The sequence below is a fragment of the Dermacentor andersoni genome, chromosome 5 (genome assembly GCF_023375885.2).
Source record: "Dermacentor andersoni chromosome 5, qqDerAnde1_hic_scaffold, whole genome shotgun sequence".
In the NCBI taxonomy this organism is placed as follows: Eukaryota; Metazoa; Arthropoda; class Arachnida; order Ixodida; family Ixodidae; genus Dermacentor; species Dermacentor andersoni.
The window spans coordinates 78,338,959-78,356,361 of NC_092818.1; the positions used below are offsets into that span (position 1 = coordinate 78,338,959).

At 46.5% G+C, this 17,403-nt stretch overlaps 1 long non-coding RNA gene across 3 annotated transcripts in view; it reads right to left on the reverse strand.

The window, feature by feature from the left end:
* Positions 1-4,644: 4,644 nt before the first annotated feature.
* LOC129385016 (uncharacterized) overlaps positions 4,645-17,403 on the reverse strand; it is a 47,206-nt gene continuing 34,447 nt past the window's right edge. For 2 of the 3 annotated variants that reach the window (XR_008612547.1, XR_008612546.2), the window contains exons 2-3: positions 6,351-6,762; positions 4,645-4,756 (exon numbers count right to left, since the gene is read on the reverse strand). This is a non-coding gene — a long non-coding RNA (uncharacterized lncRNA). The remainder of the gene's footprint in view (positions 4,757-6,350; positions 6,763-17,403) is intronic. The other variant, XR_008612548.1, reaches the window with a different exon arrangement.

Here is a 17,403-nt window from a genome sequence, read left to right on the forward strand (position 1 = left end):
AAAAAATCCGGATTCACTACGGCATCCTCATAACCCAATGTGCCCCCCCCCCCCCCGACCTTAGTTTCGGGGCGTTAAACTACACAATTTTAACGCGTCAACTATATCGAAGTGTTTACAACCATGCTTGTAAATTTCAACGCATGTCACTTCTGCATAGACACTGTTTATGGGCTGCGTCTACCAGTGACCTATTTTCATGACGGAGTCGCTCATGAAGACTCAGGAATTTATGTATAAAGGTAATTGAATGCCAGTCGAAAAATAACCCTGACCGCATCCACGTGTGCGTGGTTATCTGGTCGACTAGCGTGGTAGTCAAATTCGTGCAAAGCGAAAATAATGTACACGACAGAAATGCCAACGTCAGCGTAAACATACCTGCTTCACACCTTGAAAGTTTTCGAAGACATCAATATTATGAATGTGTGACCGCAGCGTGTCATCTGCACATTGAGGCCCGTGGAGCGGCGGGTACTTCAACGAAGGCGGATTTTATTAGTCTGTTTGAAGAGCTTTTTAACCCTTTAAGGACGGCCCACAGAAATACACACAAAAATTTTTATTTGCTATCTAAATGTGCAAAATACATCGATAGTCAGCATAAACAACGAAAGAAAAAATTGCGCAAACTTTTTCAGCAATGGGGACTGGAAAACACCGGCATGCAACTGAAAGTGGGCTTCGCCCCAAGCCACCTGTGTCCTGGTTTGGAAGTTGTACAGACAGCTGTCATTATATGTGAACCATAGGTGTACATTTCATTCGCTTTACCTCACGTTCATGACGCCACTACAGGCGGAGATCTTTCATCGGGCTGTCTGCTCTGACCGAGATTTCAAAAGAAAGCGAGTTGCGTGCCGACCATTAGCTCGTTCTGTGTCTTTGCTCTAAACCAACAAATTATGACTGCTGTCTCTCATTCAGCGTCTGCAGCGGACATTTAGGCAGAAACATTGTACTCAATACCGATACTTAGCACACACACAAAAAAAAATGCTTCCTGATGTGTTGCCTGTGTGCAACATTGGTCAATAAAGGGTTAAGCTGTGTTGCCAAGAGTCGCGGTGTTTTCAAGCATGAGGCATAGGAGTTTCAGACTTTGGAGAGGGAGGAAAAAAAAGGATCACCTTTGAAGGGTTCACCTAATGAAGTATCAGTTGCCGTTATCTTGCTGTCCAAATGTCGCAAAGCGGAACGAGAAAACGAGCTGGACTGCCAGCGTGCTGTCTTCCCTTTCTCGCCTTCCTCTAGAAACCTCATTTTTAATGCGCGAACATACTACACGCTGGCTGAAGGTTCTAGTTCGCCGCATGGGGACGAATAAGGCGCGGGCGGGCGCATCGCCCAGCCACTCGGTGCACAAACGCCGACGGTGCTTTCCCCGCTGGCCGTCGCAGAGTTCGTTCTCGAGACCAGGGCACAAGCTCACCCAATAAATAGTCCCTGTCAGAATCCTTGCGTCGTCACTCCTCCTTGCAACAACGCGAGGAGACGTTATTGATGATGGCGAAACATAAAAGCTTTTTGTTGGACGAACTTCTTCCCGCAAAACGTCAACTCAGCTGTTGTAGTGGCGGTGCTGACAGAAAGGTCAGAAGCCATTGGATCCAATGCCACGGCTAACGACCGGCCAACTGTCGACACTGCCATGTTGCCAACTATCGGCACTGACGTTATCGAAGCCGCCATGTTGTAGCACAGCTAGCACAGCGAAAAGTTGCGCCTTAGCTCAATCCGCTCACCTCCAGCAGCACGTTGGAAGCTGTGAATGCGGATGCAAAACGGTGTACGGCGACATCTCACGAACACTCTCTATACACGGGGCGTCGTCGTTGGCTCTGTATATATGCGGGTGATAATCGTAACAATTCGTGAACGTTCTAGGCGCACCGGACTGAGCAGGGGACTGAACCATGATAAAAACTATACCACCGTCGTGACGTAATAGCCGTGATACCAAGAGCGCGTCAAGCTCAAGAAATGCAAATGTGGCTGCAACAATAGATAAATAACCAACAATAATACATGACCACAACGAAGGCATATAGCCTAAAGACAAAGTGCACGCTGGCGTTATGCGTGAAACTCAAAATCACACTCGATATGTAGTTGCTTTACGTGTACAGTAAGATAAATGCGGGGCCGAGCTCACAACGATTGTTTGTAAGGGGTGTTTGTCCTTGTCCGACCACCTTCACTATTATTTTGCTCACCGTCGCTACTGAGAGGCACTTGTTCTTGCGAGCATATCTAGCGTAAGAACTACCCCTGAATACGAACCCAAAGGTCATGAAGGAAAGTATGGGTCGGTCAACTAATGGTATGCGGGAGACTAAGATTCACCTGAGATGCTGATTCGGACAAAGAAAAGGCGACAAAGAATTAGTGCTAAGCGTTTAGATGACCACAACCTTTGACGACAAGTACCTTTCCGACGCGTTGGCTGCACGTTCGCTCTGCTGTTGGTCACCTCCAAGACTGCGTTTCCCTAAAGCTCCTTAAACTTCGCAAAGTAGCGACACTCTCCTCCTCCGCCTTCCCTCCTCCTCGTTTCTCCTCTCTTTCATGGTCCCTCCTCGAGCGTGGCGCCACATACACTGCTCGAGCGTAGCAACGGCGCCAACATGCGCTTCTCGTCACTCCGTAGACGCTTCTCGAGCAAAAGTGGCGCTGAAGCAAGGCGCGAGAGCCCACGTGATGCTATTAGGCCAATAGCGACGCGGCGGTGGCCTCGGCCAGAGCCCGCGAGGAGGAGGCGGCATTCTTCAAAGCGTGGCACTACTTTACGAAGTTTTAAGGGGTTTTACGTTTCCCGCTGAACCCTTTTGTCTAGTGTGTTTAAGCCCTGTCCCGTGTCCAAGAACATATACAGGAACCAAAGGCTGATCGTCAAAAAGAAGTAGTGACCAAATTCATGAAACTTTTCATTCGCAAATGTTATATGCGATTGTCTGGTCGCATTCGCTAATAGTATGTCCAAAGTCAGGATTGCCTGTAGTTTTCACTTACAAACAATTCTAGCGTAAATGCTTTTTTGTGGGACACGGGACAGGGTCCGTATTCGCAAGATGCACTTACGCTCGAACTACACGCATGACTAGGAGACAGTCGATCGTGACGTTGGACATATTATTAGGGAAGGCAATTGCCCAATGGTGACCAGCGTTTACGAACGAAAAGCATGGTGATGTCGGCCCCCTGTTTCCTCTTTTCCCAACTCTTGCCCATTGTTACTACACTGCGGTTAATTATTTAAAAGCTGGCAAGAAGCTCTTAAACACGATAACAGGACAGAGCTACTAAGTCAGCACTTCCGTTGGAAGGTTCTTCGGTTCTACGTCCATGTTTCTTACGCCTTCTTTTAGACTTATGAATCCTTACCAACTTGTTTAGCGTTATGACAATTTAGCAATATCTGGATGTTTCGGAGAGTGGCTCCCTGCAGGCCCAGCGGGGTAAAACAGAACGAAGCAAAATTGCACACTACGTGTCGAACTGAAGGCGTCAAGATTACGAAACCACTGGCCACATATAACAAATAACCAGCACTGAATTTCGATTCCACGCGAATTGAAAAAGCAGTTCGTTTACGATGCAGCCATGTGGCTTAAAAATTTGTTGAGGAGTGAACTGGAAAAACAGGCGAACTTTGGGAATTTACTAAACAGTGTCATTTCAGTGCGTGAAAGGATACAAACGAGCGCAAGAGAAAAGAGTGAGTATGGATTTGCAGCCTTTAATGGTGTGCGACATCTCCACCCCTTCCGCACTTTCCCGCTCGCTCCTGCAGGCACGAACGCGAAAAGAAAAAAATATGGTTGAACCACGTGTATGTATTTTGAATGAGCTGGCAATGCGAAGGCTTGGCGGCATAAGTCGGTGAGTCGGAGTGAAGTTAGCGACTCAGCGTTTCTGTGAATGAGAGCCCACAGTCTGTCACTCTGACTGAGTCCACCTTTCAATGAGCACAAGTAAGCCAGCCCGAGAGAGGTCGAGTCTGCGAAATCCCGCGAGTCTGAGTGGGCCTAGTTAAGCCTGGCATTGAAGAGTACAAGTCCGAGAGTTTCCTGCTGGCTCTCTGCTTATTGTGCGTCTGAGCCGGAGTGAACCAAGCTGCATCTGATTTACGGTTTTTTTGCGTCCGAGCGCTTGGTATTGTTGACTCCAAGACCGAGTGAAACAGGCCGAGTCTAATTTTGGCGAATATTATTCCAAGTGAGTACTAAGCTAAACAGACATATTGAGGAGTGAGTGCCGTTTATTTGGCCAATCTATCACTGCCACTAAAACCAAGAACACGAGTCATTTCGATCGAATGGAGCGTTCCCTCACTAGCGAGCTATCAAGTCGCACGGACTCCTATTGTTGCAAACGCTCAAGTCTCTTCTTCCTAGCAAATTTGATTTGTGATACGGCTCCGCTTGGCTAGTAATTGGTTAATCAGTGTTATGCAGGAACAAGAAAATTAGAAGCGCCGCGAAATTCATTAATTTCTTTTTAGCCCTGTGATGTCCCAAAATATTTGAAACCATTTTTATTGGACAATAGTACTGGGGAGTCGCTACCCGCTCCTAATCGTCGTCGTTCTTCGCATGTTCCAACGAAAGTTAAATTTATTCTCTCGAGAAAGTTACGACAATGTTATACAAATTCGTAGTTTATTGAGTTTCCGGTCATCCACCTAACAGGGTTTTTCAATGGTAGTTCTGGCTCCTGTTTGCACGTTCTTGGAGTGAAAGTCATCAGGCATGCCCTATAAAAGAAAAAATAAGCACTAAAGAATTAGAACAAATCATTCCGCAAAGAAAGCGTGTAATACTTTACCATGTGTGCTTTCCACACCACAATCTACACATAAAACACAGCGTTGCCAAGGAAAAAGTAACTGTAAATAATTGCAGCGGACTAACACATTCAATTCAGCCAAATCAGTAAATTTGATATTTTTAGATATGCAGATGTGGAGGTGGTGTCTAGTAATCGTCAAAAAAAAAAACAATGAGTTTTGTTTTATACTATTGAAGAGCGGTTTATTGTAATCTATTTCGGAATAAGCTTCTATAATTGACAGAAATTTTGTTATTTACTGTTGAAATCAACGATTACAAAAGTGCGGATACAAGTAGAAATATGCACACAGGTCAAACACTCGGTTTTGCTCGGTCGCTATGGACTTTGAACTAGGGAAAGAGCCTTTGGCAGCTTCTTCCCAGCCCCGGGGCCTGTGAATAAGCAGGAAATAGCCGGCCGTTACAGCGTAGTTTACACACAAAGGGCTTATTTGTTATTTGGGCTCGCGGACTGCGTATGACGGATCATACCGGCCGTGGTGGCAAATTCGCTTTCGCGTTGCACTGCTAAGCACGAGGTAGCGGGTTCGATACCCGGCCACGGCGGCCGCATTTCAATGAGGGGCGAAAACCGCCCGTTTGCCGTGCATTGGGGTGCACCAGGTTAACGAACTCCAGGTGGTCAAAATTATTCGGGAGCCCCCGACGACGGCGTGCCTCGACTGTAAGCCTATTGAGGTGTTGGTAATGACGCATCACGCCTCACCTATCCACACTGCGCCCTTTCGGGCAGTGTCAGGAGAATATTTGCGCTACACGTTTTGAGTAGTTACTGAAGCGTTCAAAACGTCTCCTGTGGCAATGACTTCGTTTCGTAATTTTGGATTCTTGACGTGTTTGCTCCTGTCGGCGTTTTCTTTTTTTTTTCCTCAGTCACGCATAACATAAATATGCCTACTGCGGCTTTTTCAAGTGATTTTTTGCGAGCACCATATAGTGAGCATGTGTCACTCCCAATGGGGAATGAATAAGTACATATTCATTTCAAGTAAGGGATAGTCTGTGGCTTAACACTGGACTGAGCTTATTGAGTGGGGCAGATCAAAGGCGAAATGAAATGAGATTAAAGGGATCGCGGAACTACGCGGCCTCGCTCAGGACATATCACCACAAAGCAGTTGTGACACACAGTCTGTGGCATGTGTGAAATAAAAACGAAAAATCAAACAATCGAGATGAACACGTTTAATCAAGTGCTCTCGCAACCTCCACATCCATTCGCAATATCCGCAGGGCCCATGTTTAGAAACTTTTTCGTTCGTAAGTGGTCATTGTCAATGGCTGGCCGCTAATCTTACGCAATCTTCCAGCATAACAAGGTTTTTGCGAATGCGGGTCCTGACCACCCCGAAAGCACACAGGATATTTTTAGGACATACACACAAACACGCACACAAACACGAACAAAAATGTTATACACACACACACACACACACACACACACACACACACACACACACACATATATATATATATATATCACTGCAAATAACTAACTGGTTATTTACTGCGCCCTCATGGATCAACATGCAACACCTTGAACGATGGGAGATCAAGTTACACTGCTCGACGCGACGCCGGCTCATCTCCTGCATGAAGAAAACGCGCCATGTTGTTGGCACTCAACGGAGAACAGAAGGCGCATAGATCAACCAGCTCACCTTGATGATGGCATTATGAATGCATGACTTTACCTGGTGTCTCACGAACGCTGCCTTCCCAGGCGGTCGCAACAGCCCGTGAAGTAAGCCGGCCTTGCCTGAAGGTCTAGCAGCGGTCAGCTAGTTTCGCAAGATACCTGTAGAAACGAGCTTCTGAAAGTACGACTAGTCTACAAAAGCCCGGTTCTACAGGGTAGGTTACGAACGGCTCGTGCAATCGCGTGCGTCGGTCTCTCAGATGGAGTCATCTGCACAAGAAAAAAAAAGAAAAAGGAAGACAAAGTTAAGGCGGACTACAAAACAACAAAATCTGGCACATGCGATAGAGAACGGGGATTGCGAACGCTGGCACCAGCAGCAGCGGCCGTATTACGTCCTCGTGTTCTCGTCGCCGGCGTTACACACATACAGTACCCATAACAATATGCTTCACACCATACAAACCTTCTCGCATCATTTTTTTCACCCTTTCCCTTTCCCCGTCTACACAATGTAGTGAAACGGACATGGCCTTGGTTAACCGCTTTGTCTACCTAATTCTTTGTCTCGCTCTCTTCCTTCATAAAGACACAGTTTCAGTGGGCGTTCGCCAAAGCATTCACGGTGGCAGAATGTACAAACGCTAGTGTAACTTAATCTAGGTGGACGTCAAAGAGCTCCCTTTGGTCAATAGCTTTCCGCCACTGCGCCTTTTCTATCCCCTTGGGTTTATATCTCTTACAGCAGTAAACTCCATGGATAAATAAATAATCGGCCAATTATGCTTCTATCTAAATGTAATGCTGTCGTTGCGGTCATATTTCGCGGGGCCCTGTGACCGCAATGCTCGAGTTCAGTAAGGCTGTTGTTCTATTCACTACATTTCTCGGGATAATTGCTGATCTTGCGACAAAGGAAACGCGTACGCGCATTGTTTTTTTTTTCTATGCCTACTTTAATTTCTCCTAATAATTGTGCCGTTACTGTCGAGTTATTAGCCGATATTGTATTGATGCTATTTCCCACTTCTCTGGTGACACTCTCACTGGCCTCACTCACTCACTCACTCACTCACTCACTCACTCACTCACTCACTCACTCACTCACTCACTCACTCACTCACTCACTCACTCACTCACTCACTCACTCACTCACTCACTCACTCACTCACTCACTCACTCACTCACTCACTCACTCACTCACTCACTCACTCACTCACTCACTCACTCACTCTCACTGGACAGCGTCATTGACCTCGTTACGACAGTGGAACATGAAAAACGTCAACGCCGACTCGTCGCCGCTCTTTTCTGAGATATCAAAGGGGCCTACGACAACATCCTTCATGAAGCGATTCTCGATGCCCTAGATGACTTGGGCATTGGCGGCCGGCTCTACCTGTGGATTGTGAGATATGTATACCTCAGCGGCCGTTTCGTTTACATGTCCACGCCTGCCGGAGAGACAACCGTCATCAGGTATGCCGTGGAGTTCCTCAGGGAGGAGTTCTCAGCCCAACATTATTTAATGTGGCACTGATTGGCCTGGTGAGCGAACTTCCACCTCACATCCCCATCAGTGCATATGCAGATGACATCTGCATCTGGGCTTCTGGTACAACACGCCCACAACTACATGCGAAATTACAACGGGCTGTGTCATCTACTTCACGATACATACGGCGTCAGGGTTTGCTCTTAGCTGCCGAAAAATGTGCTGTGGTTGCATTCACGCGCAAATCCGTCTGCCGCTACCCGATCTCCATTAACGGTGTCATAATACCTTATGTCTCCCACCACAGATTCTTGGGCATCATCATCGACCGCGGTTTGTCATGGACGAGGCATGTTAATATGTTGAAAAAACTTCATCTGTTTTGCCATGTTCTTCGCTTCGCAGCAGGCATGAAATGGGGCCCCACGGAAGGCTCATTACTAAGACTTTATCAGTCTCTTTTCGTAGGCTACATTCGATACAACCGTCCGATACTCTCAAACTTGAGCATTTCCTGCTTACGGACATTAGAGAGCGTTCAAGCGCAGGCACTCAAAATATGCCTCGGGTTGCCACGGCGTGCCTTCAACAAAGGCGCAATTGAGGAAGCCCACGTATGGCCATTATCGATATACCTGTCCCACGAACCACTTCGTGTGTATTTACGCTTACTGACACGACGCCATTGCCATCCACTGACGTCGGTTCTACATGAGCGGCCGGACAGCAGTTTCACAAGTGCGCTCCGCTGCCATCTACCCCACATAACATCAGGCTATGCCATTCCATATCACCCCGTCAAACCACCGTGGGTGATGGTTCAACCTTCCGTATGCGTACATGTCCCCGGCATACTAAAGAAATCATTGGCTCCCGTCAGTGGACTACAACAACTTGCTCTCGCGTACATCTGGTCAGAATACCAGACATATGTTCATGTTTACACAGACGGCTCCGCGTCACCAAAAGCATCAACAGCAGCTGTGGTGATACCAGCCCAACAGATAACTCGAGGTTTCATACTAGACCATAATTCTACATCAACCGCTGCAGAGCTTGTGACTATTCGGGAAGCGATTCGCCACATCAGCGGGGAAAGACCTCAAGAGTGGTGCATTTTCACGGACTCAAAACCCGCGCTGCAAATTTTGGGATGCTTCCTGTGCCACACCGCATATCAGGTTCTGGCACTGCAAATCACCGAGCTACTTTCATGCGCTCAAGAAAAACACAACCGCATAGTGTTCCAATGGATCCCGGGACACTGTGGGCTCAACGGTAATGAGATGGCCGATGCTGCAGCAAGGCGCGCCCTCAGCAATGGCCTGCGAACTGTAGTGCCATTCTCCCGACCGGACATCACATGCCTCCTGTCGGAATTAATGAGGAGTGCGACGAGAAGATACTGGGCCCAGCCAGACGCTCGTCACGTCCGCCTTAAAAGGCTGGATCCCGATATGAAATTTCCTATTCTGCGTGGAATTCCACGCCCTCATACATGCCTGATACACAGACTGCGATTAGGCGTCGCCTTCACGCGCAAATATTTGCACATTATTGGACGGACAGACTCCCCGGACTGTTCAGTGTGTGGCGCTGTAGAGACTATAGAACATGTGCTCGTGGTGTGCCCTGAGTATGCGCGCGAAAGACTGACAATGGCAGATACCTTGAGACATTTACACAATGGACCACTGTCGGAGGACCTCTTGCTAGGCGCATGGCCACAGAGTTGGCAGACGACAGAGACAATGCGTGCTCTTTCATGCTTCCTAGGTGACACGGGCCTGGACTCACGCCTGTGATACCAGTTGTGTAATGTGTCCTTCACCTCGTTCCTCCCATTATCATCCCCCATTGTGACCCTTTTTTCCCTTCCCTCACGTAGAGTAGCAGGCCAGATGCTCCATTATCCGGCCGACCTCTCTACATTTTCCAGTCATTAAAATACTTCTTCTTTCTTCTCACTGGCCCGAGGAGGACGCCGAATACCTTTGCCCCTCTGCCTATTTTAACTTTTCATGGAAGATTTTCTGCACAGCTGGATAATAAAGTGTTACTTCTATTTAAATTTATATGTGTTCCTGATATTGATGTGTGTTGATTGAGGAAATGAATAAAGCAATGAAAGCTTTATCGGTTACGCAACAATATCGAAACGCATAACTGTGCTCTCTCCTACTATAAGACGAATCTTCGCATTCTTGTTTTTTTTTTTTTCATGTATCTCTAAGAAACGGGTCTACATATGAAATATTCATAATACCGCCTTAAGGCACATCCCTAGCCCGCTCCTCAGGTAGCTTGCTAAAGTTTCACTGTTTCTCGCTACACAGTTTTTAACACCAGTGTGCAACGTTTCCACTATGTTAACACGACAGGCGCGGTGTTTCCAAACGGAACAAAGGGTTGACAAGAAACGACAAGTACTAAGGGGAAACTTATTGGTATACTAGTAAAAACATGAAAGGTGACCGTGCCTTGGAAAACAGTGTACGTTGATACCTAGAGGTAAAACACATAATTGTTACATCCATCCACACACGGTCACCGAGCGTCCCAGGCGTCAATCATTCAACAAAAACGTAAATAACTATCATATATAAAGAAAACCACCTCGGTTGTGACATGGATTGTCGGCTATCACTGTCTGTACCCATATGCGCAGCGGACACACGTAATGTTACCTCGATTTTCTTCATCAAGCTGCTCCACCACCAGTCGATCCCGCTGTGAGATGCTGCAAGGATGCTCCGCCTGCTTGCATGCCAATGCACCACATTGGATGGTAATGAACCATACTTTATGCATGCTAGTTTATACAGCCTGGATCCTACCTTAACAGGAAGCTTTAGCTCGGGCCTAACTCCGACTCGTCCTATTCAAATAAATGTAAAACGTAAAACGTTTTTCTGAGATAACCCCTGAACCGATTTTATTGAAATTTGTTGCAATTGAGAGAGAAAGTTAACTTATATAGAATCTTGGAAGCTCAATTTCGATTTAGGGCCTGCATTTTCTTAAAATTAAGTGATTTTCAAAAACTTGAAAGTTTGAAAAAAGAACTATAGAAGCCCGAAGTTTACAAATTAATAGCTCTGCGTCAAGAATAGATATAACGGTTCTGTAAATGGCATCCATGAGATCATTCAAAGCGGACAAATTCGATATGTCAATTTATATCTTACGTGAATTTGTTATGTTGTGTACGAGGGATCTGTAAAAGCTTTCCGTATTAATAATTTTTCTTGAGATTCATGTGTAACATATCAATTTTTTTCCGCTTTACATGTACTATTAGATGCGATTAACATAATGGTGATATCATTTTAATTGCTGAGTTAGAGTTGTCAACCTGATAGTTTCGTTTTCTGAAGATTTTCGATCTTTGCCACTTTTTCATAAAACATTTACGACCTAACGAAAAATTCCAGACTAACAGTCACTAGATTTTAAGTTTTACTTTCAAATGCAACAAACCGCGCCAAATTTGGTGCAGTGGTTACCGAGTAAAACGAATTCTCCTTTTACATGTATATATTTAGATAGGAGCACCCGAGCTAAAGCTTCCTCATAAACATTCGCCTTTCACCAAGACTTCCGCTAAGAGAAGCAACCCTTTTTATGTAGGCTATGGTTGAGCGTCGCGTTTACCAACGCCCACGCGTTCCGCATACGGATGGCCCCCACCGCAGTATGTGGCCATTGCGGCGACGAGGAAACAATTCGTCATGTTCTATATATATGGTAGTGCGTGTGACTACTTTATTAAATATCCTGCAAATTGATAACCTTGGTCAAGGCCGCGTCGGTGGCAGCAAGCAGACCCTGTCTCTCGGTAGCTTGCCGGGCTTGCTGGATGGCCCAAAGTTGGTCCTGAGGATTTGAGCTATTCAGCGCGCCTCTCCACCACGCCTCTAGTTCATCCGGGGGGACTGCCATTCTCCTCAGGACTATTCACAATCCCAGAGTATATGCTCTAGGGTGGCCCCTCTAACACCATATAATTTACATTTGGCATTATGGTATAATTCCGGAAACATGCTGTTAAGATGTACCGGATTCGTGTAAATTCTGGTTTGAAGGCGCCTCCAGTCAACCGCCTGAGACCTGTCCAATTTTGGGCTAGGAGATGGCGAGTGCAGTACACTGAAAAGAGACAATTGCTTTCCGTCGTGCTCAACTAGTTGGACGACCAGCCACTGTCGAAAGAAAAAAATGTACTACATCGACAGGTTTTAACATCGCATCAGAAGGCCGTGCAAGGGCTACTGCCCTACTTGAGATCGACGACCTGTGTGAACACCTGTAATTGGAACGACTTTGTTATCTCTTTCCCTCTCGTTGCCCTCTTCCAATCCCTATATCCCCCACCTCAGTGCAGGATAGCTAACTAGAAACTACCATTTGGTTCACCTACCTGCATTTCCTCTCTCTCTGTCTCTCTCTATTTATTTGCATAGCTGTAATTCTTTAGGCTAAGCCATAGGGCTCTCCCATTGGTGCCGCGAAAAGAGTGCTTGTAAAATGGCTACGCAACTCGGCCTAGGTGAGCGCTGGACGCTGGCGTGAGAAATAAAGGTTTTTTTCCCCCTCTCTCTGTCCGGCCCTTCCTCACCAGAAAAGGAATGAGTTTGCCACCTTGCGAGAAAGGCTTCTTCCACGTGTGCTGCGATCTGCTTGTTATAGGATACCGGACCGTGATTAAATTAATGCTCTGCAGCACAGAGTGGGTGGCTCGTTGCACCGCCAGCGTCGCATCATCAACACGACAGTAAAGACCAGCTGCGCGCATATAACCCGCTTGGTTTGAACGCAAGAACTGAATTGAAATGTGGGGTCCTGCTTGTCAAAATTAAGATTTCATTATGAGGCACGCAGTAGTGGAAGACTCCGCATTAATTCTGACCACCAGGGGACCTGTCGCGCACACCGATTATCACAGTCCGCGAGATCAGCGTAATTTATTCCTGTTTTGATGCAGTTGCGTCAGCAATCGTTTGGAATTACCCCACCCCCCACCCCCCTGCGACAATCGCTGACAGGTGAGTATAGATGCGCGCAGTTTGAAACACAGTTTAGCGCAGAAAATAGCAAAACTTCTGTAAAACCATAGGGGTACCTGCTTTTTTTCTTACTATATGTTTCACTACATTCATTGTTACTGAAAGTTGCAATGCAGCTTTCGTAAAAATATTTCTCGAGTCCCAAAGAAAAAGCCAACGTATTTCATGTACTCGCAGATTGATCTTCTTTCGAGTCGACTGCGAGAAAAAAGAAAAATCGAGATACACGTACTTTTTTATTATTATACTGTAGAATAATAGGGGGGGGGGGGGGGGGACACGCAGTTTGAGGACAACGCCTTTAATTTGGCGCCGACGCCATAAATGCTGCGTGGAAGCGCGCATATGGCGGTTTAACCAAACAGGCACCCTAAGAATTGGCGTATAAGCGAAGCTTCTTTGTGTTAATGCTAAATGTGTCGACGTTCTCTGATGTGAAAATCATGCAGACACTGTATTAATTAACCTCAGTTGCTACGTTTAGGTGGTGCACATCATGACGTTGCTTGTGTTCAACACACGAGCACGAAAATTCGTGCAAATAAGTGAGCGATTAGCAGACGCGCTCGAATCGATCTCCTTCCAGGAAAATGAAAACTTCATTCATTACGAAGCTGCCGCCTCCCGGTGGTAAAGGGAAGAGACACGGCAATATATATATATATATATATATATATATATATATAGCCGTACAACACACACGTTGTAATCTACGTGACCGCAAAGCTTTCCTGAAGGACTTAATGCTGGAAAACAATGATATGCATACTAATATGCGTAATGATTGCAACGTGTAATCTCATGCAGTGTTTGTGTTTGTGCACACCACAGGTGACAACGCTGACTTCATGCAATGTTTATGTCATCATCATCATCAGCAGCAGCCTATTTTTGTGTCCACGGCAGGACGAAGGCCTCTCCCAGCGACCTCCAATTACCTTGCCCCTGTCTTGAGCTAGCTGATTCCGACTTGCAGGCTGCAACTTTTCTAATTTCAACAAATGCTTATCTACTACGTTAACAAAGGCTATGTCGAAGTGCGAACATCACAGCATGCGAACGTGCAATGTGAGGTGTTCACGCAGTGATATCACGAGGTGGAAATAGGTGCGTGATGTTATTCGAAAAAAGAACGGCGAGTAAGGTTGACCATTATTCGCGCGTTTCTTTCTTGGGTCTGCCACCTTCAGGTAACTGGCGCGCGTGCATGGGATCTCGCGCGGTCCTCTCGCGCTCACGTGCGATGGGATGAGACGCACGAGCCAATCGTGTTGAAAAGCTACTTGGCGCCGACACGAAGGAAGTACGCGTGTAATTGTTGGCTAATGGTCAAATGCTCGAGATGCTACGCTGGGAGACTGAAGTTCTATCCCATCATCGGACTCGTAATCATTTCATTTTCTGTGTTATTCTAGCTATTCGGAAGGAAACCACAAGCCGCGATCAGCGGAGTTCGCTAAGAAAACTTCAATTTATTATAGTATCTACATTAGTGTAATATAAAAAAAAAAAACGCTGAGCCCATTTAGCATCAATACAAGCAACTAGATCAAAGAAGCTTCCCTTCTCGCACCCCCATGCGCGCTTAAACGCACCATTTCTGGCGTCGCAGTTGAAGTAAGGAGGACGTTATGAAACTCCGCGACATTACTATATATTACAAATGGAATGAAAAATATCTTTTTTTTTTTTCAATTTCTGTAACGACACTAAAGGGTAGATTCGAAAGGAGATTTTCTCGGTCAGTGCATGAAGTAGTGAACATTTCTCAGGCGCCGTCTAGAAAGATTTTTATACAAACTGCGTGGCTACCTTGAGCAAGCATGACTCTTCTGAAATATATGGCAAGCACAAAACAGGCATGTGCTTCGCTGCTTATCACAACTACAACGTCACTTGGATTTCTTGATAAACTTTTTCTAAACACACTAGTCTATCAAAGGTATTCACTGAATATGCACATATGTAGGTGCCCGTGATTCCTGTGTGCTCTCGTATGCATGATCATTTTTGTATATACACATCTCATACCATCGCTACAAAACTATGTAAAGTCGCATCATCATTGGACATAACCCTTGTGTAATGTGACAGTTTATGTGTAACTGTGCGTTTCCGTGGGTCTACATGGTTATATGTTAGTGAGTGTGGGCTCAGACACTTCTTTCAAAACGTGACATGCATACAATACTTCGTATTTTGTATATGTTATCGTCCAGGTGGAACTGTGCCATGAGTGTGACTGAGTGTTCGTATCGTCGCTTGTTGAAGTAAACTTTTTCTAAACACGAGCAACAATATTTGAGAGCCTGTGTGTAGCATCAACTTTTAAAAGGATACGTTGCATCCGATGTTCGCGTCATCTGGTGTTTTCTGCAGTCCCTTCTACAAAAAGTTTGACTCACTATCCCGGCCCTGCGAAAGTGGATCTCCAGCGACGATGTTGAAAACCACCAGTAATACTGCTGAGGGAGGGGAGGGGGGGTATGTTATGTTTTATTGCTTTAGAGTAATGGTTGTAATGGTCAACGCCGTAGTAGACGCCGGAATGTCTCCACTCTGTGCTGAGTGGTGGGCGAGGAGGAGATCGAGACACCCTGACAGCCGCCGGAGAAGAACGTCCCTCCTCCCTCGCCAGACCCCCCTGCATCGCGCGCCATAGGAGAGGGCACGCATCCGGACCGCGTTCCTCGCTCTCGCACGCGAGATTGAACCGCGTTCGCCGGCTTATCCTCACACGCTTTCACTCATACGGAACCTCACGGCGACGCCGACAGCAGAAATGCGCCTGGAGTGTCCATATAATTACTATCGCAATAAAAATCCGCCTCCCTTCCAACGTTACACCACCACCACAAGATACGTAGGTTATGCGTGCCCGCACGTAGATGGAAAGGCTGCATGCGAATGCATCCTCATTCTTCTAGGAGCTCCGCCAGGCGCAAGTGTATTATTTAACTCAATGAATGTTTAGAAGTAAGTTGCGTCAGAAAATGCGTAAAGTACCACTTGTACTCGAGCTACAGACATGATAGCTTCAAATTTTTATTCAAATACACGAGCAAACATAAATTTGTAATGCGTAAACTGAAAGACAGCTGCCGCTTAAGGCATCCGAGCGGCCGCGGCCGCTAGGTGGCGGTACCGTTACCACAGCACACATCCTCATTCTTGTAGGCCCTCCCCCTACAAGAATAAAATTTCTCAAAGTAAAATGCGTCAGAAAATGCGTAAAGTACGACTTACACACAACCTGCAGAGATGACTGCATCGGACTGCAATTTGAATATGCGAGACAAAATTCTGTTACGCGGAAACTCAAACACAGAGTCTTTCAGCTGCCGTTTGTTTTTATGTGAGCACCGCGTATACGGACACGAAAAAAATGACAGTCACTTTAGCATACGCCAAAGAGGGTGAAGGCAAAAGCCTGCGCACTCAAGAGACATTCATTAAATTACTTGACATTCTCATTCGAATGCGTTGTTACTTTTTATTACTTGTTTTCTACAACCAAAGGTCGTGGGTTCGAGTGCCTTAAATGACGGTACCTTAATTAACTTCACCCTAATTAAAATCAAGGGTCGTGGGTTCGACTCCCACCAAAGGTCGTGGGTGTGAGTGCCTGAATTAACTCTATATTAATTAACGCTGCCTTCATTAACTTCGACCTAACGCCAAACGTCTTGTATTCGACTTCTACATGCGCTTGGGGGTTCCACTCCCATCGAAGGTCGTCCGTTGGAGTGCCTGAATTAACTTTATCTTAACTTTGCTTTTTTTCTTATTGCATGATGAGCGGCGTCGGAGCCAACTGTGGATGGAGATGACGACGAACACGAGAGCAGTGGCACGAGCGCGAGGGGCAGTGTGGAAACGCTGGCGTGATGAGCGGCATCGAAGCCGGCTGTGGAAGAAGACAACGCGACGAACGCGCGAGCAGTGGCACGAGCAGTGGTACGAGCATGTGTCTGCGCGAGGCGAGCTCACATTACTTTCTGTACCACACGCCGCACTTTCCAGACTACCCGGTATGTATGAGCCGCTTAAGGCTTCGCCTTAAAATGCCGACCGACTTAAACGCCGACGAGGCTAACAGCTTCGCTAAAGAAATGAGCTCCAATACTCGCTGTGAAGGTGGTTGGCCAGGGGAGCTGCGGTATCACCTGATCCGATAGACCAATATGACGCAGCCCTAAACTGGGGTCCTGCCGAGCTTGAGCACGACGCCGTTGTGCGTACTGACGTTGCTGTTCCTTTCGTCGCTCATCGCATCGCTCTGCACTTCAGTCGTCTCAACTGTGCGCGGCTTGGTTTGAGCAGGAACCGCTGCGTCCTGCCTAGCCCGAG